Raw genomic sequence first — 5,770 nt, 5'->3', positions numbered from 1 at the left:
ACATGTCACACGACATAAATCACGTCTGAACGTAGCAGCGTTCAACACAAAAAAGGGAGTCGATCACGATGGAAGCTATACCCCAGTAGTAGCCAAGGAAACACTCAGGATCTCTCTAGCTCTCATGGCACACTACGACGTGGACATTCGACAATACGATACACCCTCGACCTACCTCACTCAAAAACTGGATACACCTAGCTATATGCGAGTGCCGCAAGGATATGATCTCATTAAACACCTAATTGATCTGTTTCAGAGACAGTTATACGAAAGGCACAAATAAGGAGACACAAAGGTCGTATGTCGAGTTGACCGTCGTGTATACAACCTACCGCCTAGCGGCCACTATTGGTTTAAAGCTATTCTTCTGTTTGCTATACTCCACTAGTATAAACAAGCACAATCGGATGGAGCACTGTTCATCGAACAAACCCACAGTGGACCGTGTTTCATTAATGTGCACGTAGACGACAAAATTGCAGCATGCCAGAGTAAGACTGACGGACAGAAACCAGCTGACAAAATGAAAGGCAAATGAAACACTGTCGACATGAACATACCGTTGTGGTTTCTCAAGTATCAAGTAGAAAGACACTCTGGAAGAGTATGTCTTCATCAACGACAATACCTAAGATAAATATTGCAGGAATGAGAATCAATAAACTGTAAACCAGCATGGGTGCCAATTCTAGAGTCGGACTACGAAGTTTTGACAAACACGCATATCTCCCAGAAAAAGCGGCAAGTTCAGACGTCCCAACAATCACACAATACAACAAGCTAGGGGGTCAGCTAGATACCTTGTAGATCAAACACGAGTGAATATGTGGGTTGCTGCTTCGATCCTAACAAGTCGCTATCTAACACTACCACAGTACCATCACTTCAGAGGAGCCTAGCGCTGTTTGAAGTATCTCTCTGGTACTCAAGACTTCGGTCTCGAATATACGAACTAATAACCATATATTTCCTATCTGAGTGCAGACAGTAGCTTTGCTAGCAATGACACAACAAGACTATCCACCACCGGGCAAGTGGACATTATAGCAGGCACACGGTTCATGTGGGGAACAAATTTGCAACGGCTAGTAACAACGTCTATAGCAGAGGTAGAATACGTCGCACGGTCTGATACAGCCAAAGACACAGTATGGGCTAGGAATCTCTTCACGATATTCGGCATTCCGCTCGTAGAACCCACTACCATAGAACAGGACAGCAAGTCAGCAATACGAATGGGGAATGGCATCACGGAATTCCGCCGTACTAAACATGTCGACCTACGATATCATCACATCAGAGAACTCACATCGAATAACACCATCAAGTTAAAATACATACCATCAGAACAGCTACTCAGAGATTTCTTCACGAACCTCTCAGCCGAGGAAAGTTCACCGATATACGCGACCGATTGATGACTCAGATGCCAGTATCAACTTATTTCAATTCATAATAAAGCCTGATTTTTCGTCCTCAATGGGTAGAATTTATCACTACACGAATTTCGTTGGTCGATTAGATCGAAAATTCAACTTTCATTAAAAGCAACCATATTAAGGATAGCAGCCGGACAACAGCATAGGCGCCGCACACTCCAAGACCCAAGAAAAGGTCTCAGCCTCTCAGTCTCTGAGTTTCAGCCTCTCAGTCTCCGAGTCTCAACCTCTCAGACCACATCCTAAAGTCAAACCAATATGCCGCAACGCGGAAGGGAGCTGTCCCGCAGCATCCATGCCACACCACTTCAGAAGCAACATTTCTTTTTCATGAAAATCTCATGAGTAATTTTACCTGCGAAATTGTGATGCCTGTCCTCGTACATAAGATTATCCACGCCCGTCGTGATGCCTGTCACTATACAGAGGATCGTCTACTCTTCAGAAAAGTCAACGTTTCCGGCAAATTTCATCGAGTCAACAGTTTCAACAAGTCAACGATATCAACAATTCTCATCGAGTCAATACTCAAAGCTCTTATACGTCAACGTTTTTGACAAAAATTAATCGGTTCAACGGTTGTCGCCCAATCCATCTACAGAGTCAACAATTTTACAATCCAGGTCTTAAGTCTCCGGCCTTCAGCCTTCAGCTTTCAGACCTCAGCCCTTGAATGTAAAATTGCGGGGAAGTGAGAGACTACAGGTCTCAGACCAGAATTTACAGCAACTTTGAGACATAGAAGTCATCAGAGTTAGCTCACTCCCGAGAGCTAATCAAGTCACTTAGATTACTCCCGAGAGTTCAGTTAATATTTAACCGACTCCCGAGAGCAGATTAAGTTTCTCAACCGACTCCCGAGAATGGATTAAGTATGCCAACCGCAACACTCTAAAAATAGCTGCGGTTCTACGTGAGTCATAACCTATGCGGGAAAGGCGTCAAGTGATCAGTGTGAGATTTAGTTGCAGAGAAGTCGAAAAAGAATAGCATCAAAGTGTAAAAGTGTTCTGCAGAAGGTTTCTCATACTGACCATATGGGTTTTACCCTGGCCAGCCCAAGTGGTTGAACATTAGCACAAACACCTTAGATTTAAACCAAAGGTGAGGTCAGAACTAAATACAAACATTAGCACTTTGTTTCAAGTCTACTGCATTACGCTAATAGGAAAGGTTTCTGTATCTTGTGTGCAACTCTCCTGTGTTCAGTGTGTGTACAATTTTCAGTATTAATTGTGTGGAAAGGATACTGTATTGAGTATGTGATAATTTTTTACTGTGTGTACTGTTTTCAGTATCGAGCGTGTGGAAAAATTTCTGTATTGAATATGTGGATTGCTTTCTGTAATACGTCCGTGCAAATTATACTGTATTGTGTAAGCGGAAAATCTCCTGTAATGAGAACGTTTCCAATATTAATGTGCGAAATTCTACTATATCGACTATGTAAAAGGTTTTCTTATACTGTGTGTACGGTTTTCAGTATCGTGTGTGTCGAAAACTTTCTGTATTGGGTGTAGAATGTCTCCTGTAATGTGTGTGGAAATTGTACTGTACTGGGTATGTGGAAAGTTTTCTGTATTAAGAAAGTATTCAGTATTGATTGTGTAGAAAGTCTACTGTATCGAGTATGTGAGAAGTTTTATATAGTGTGTGCACGGTCTTCGATATAGAGTGTGTGGGAATTTGTTGGTATTGGGTGTGTTGAATGGTTTCTGTAATACGTCTGTGCAAATTGTACTGTATTGGGTGCGTGGAAAATTTTCTGTATCGCGGTTTTAGTTATATTGTGTGGAAAGTCTACTGTATCGGGTATTTGTAAGGTTTTTTATACTGTGTACGGTTTTCAGCATCGAAAGTGTGGAAACCTTTCTGTATTGGGTGTGTGGAAAGTTTCCTGTAGTAAGCGTGTACAAATTATACTATATTGGGTATGTTGTGAGTTTTCTGTATTGAGAAACTTTTCAGTATTGAATGTGTGGAAAGCCTATTAAATCGAGTATGTGAAAAGTTTGTTATACTGTGTGTACGGTTTCTTGTATCGAGTGTGTGGAAAATTTTCTGTATTGGGTGTGAAACCTCTGTTTTGAGTACGTGGAAAATCGTCTTCATTGATTACGTGGAAAGGTCTTTATGTAACGATTGCGTGTAAAGATTTCTGTATTGATTTTTTTCGGTGTGTCTTTTTTATTCAATGTGTGAACTCTACAGTATTGAGTGTGTAAAGTTTGCTGTATCGAGTGTATGAGAATTCTATATATTCAGTGTGTGGAAATTGTACTGTATTGAATGTATTTAGAGTGCGTGTACGGTTTTCTGCACTGGGAGTGCGTACAGGGTTCTGTATTGAAAATGTACAAAGGTTCCTGTATGGATGTGTGGAGAGTTTTCTGTATGGGACGTGTGGAAAGTTTTCTGTATGGGGTGTGTAGAAAGTTACCTGTATGGGGTGTGTGGAAAGTTACCTGTATTGAGTGTGCACAGATTCTACTGTACTGAGTGGGTGAAGAGTTTTATACATTGAGTGTGTGCAAATTCTACTGTATTGAGTATGAGATAAGCTTTTCTGTATTATGTATGGGAAAGTTTTCTGTACTATGTGTGCAAATTCTACTACAATGAGTATCTTGAAGCTCTATTTATTGAGTGTGTGGAAAGTTTCTTGTGTTGAGTGTGTGCAATTTCTACTCTACTGAGTATGTGAAAAGGTTTTTGTATTGTGTGGGTGAAAAGTTTCTGAATTGCGCGTGTGCAAATTGTACTGTAGTGTGTGGAAAGTTTTATATATTGTGACTGTGGAAAGTTTTTTTTTGCATTGTATGTGTCCTATTTTTCGTATCGAATGTGTTAAAAATTTCTGTATTGGCTGTGGAGTGTTTTCTGTATTGCGTAGAAAGTATTTGTTGAGTTTGTGGAAAGTTCTTTATGCTTTCTATATTGAGTTTGTGGCAAGTCTTTGAAATTCAGTGTAGAATGTCTACAGTATTGAGGGTAGGTAAGGTTTTGCTGTATTGAGTATAAGAGAAGTTCTCTAAATTCAATGTGTGTGAATTCTACTATATTTAATGTGTTTAGTTTTCCGTATTGAGTGTGTGCACAGTTTTCTGTCTTGGATGTGTAATTCTACTGTATTGAGTATGTAGAAAGTTTCATGTATTGAGTGTGTGGAATGCATTCTGTTTTTAAAGAGTGAAAGTTCTAATGTACTGAGTATGTGAATAGTTTTTGTATTGAGTAGATGAAACGTTTCCTGTATTGAGCGAGAGCAAATTCTACTGTATCGCGTTTATGGAAAGCATTCTGTATCGAGTGTCTGAATAGTATTTTGTATTGAGTATGCGTAAATTCAAATGTATTGAGGAAGTGAAAAGTTTTCTATTTTGATTTGAGCGTGTGGGAAATTTCTGTATGAAGTGAGTGGATAGGGTTAGTTTGAGAGAGTGTATAAATTCTATTTTATTGAGTATGCAAAAATCCTTCTGTATTGTCGAGTTTGTGGATTGTTTTCTGTAATGAGCGTGCATAAAGTTTTTCTTTGTTAAATGAGTGGAAAGTCTAGTACATTGTCTGCCGTATTGAATGTGTGGAAAGGTTTCTGTGTTCTGTGTGTGGATAGTATATTGTGTGTATATGCAAAGTTTTTTGTAATGAGTGTGTCCGAATTCTATTGTATTAAGCATGTGAGTTTACTGTATTGAGTTTGGAAAGTCTACTGTGAAAGATTTAGTGTATCGAGTGTGTAAAAACCAGCGCCGCGATTGCTTGGCGCAATCACGAATAGTGAACGACGTGGAGTGCATCGAGTGCAGGGCGATATAAGAGCAAATCATAAGCAGCGAAAGATAGCGGAATTTAGTGGAAGATCAAGAATTAGCTCGTGATCGATAGGGATTGCACAGGAAAACGCCAGAGGCAGACAGGCATATATATTGATAGCAACATGAAACCTCAGTGGCTTCGGCAATGAGCTGCGTACAGGTCATGTTTGCACTTTCAATCAGGTGATAATACAACAAGCGTGCTCAAAACAAGTATGGCTGAATATTCTGGAAGACCATATATCCGCCTGATGTCGATAGGGTATAAAGAAATAATGAGTTAGTCGGGCACGTAAATATACGAATCACACCATGGAACGGAGCGATTTAAGCCATCAGCTACCCGCAGGGTGGGCTAGCAGTATCAATTGTACAAGGACTGCACGTGGACTTCAGAATACTGTAAGCGATTCAAATCAGAGATGACGTAGAATGAAGAAGGTTCCACAAACTTCGGAAAGTGGGATGTCCTACCTATATATATATATACATATATATATACATACATAC

This window comes from Sphaeroforma arctica (assembly GCF_001186125.1).
Source record: "Sphaeroforma arctica JP610 unplaced genomic scaffold supercont1.92, whole genome shotgun sequence".
Classification (NCBI taxonomy): domain Eukaryota; class Ichthyosporea; order Ichthyophonida; genus Sphaeroforma; species Sphaeroforma arctica.
Note: the sequence above shows the minus strand (reverse complement) of the source record.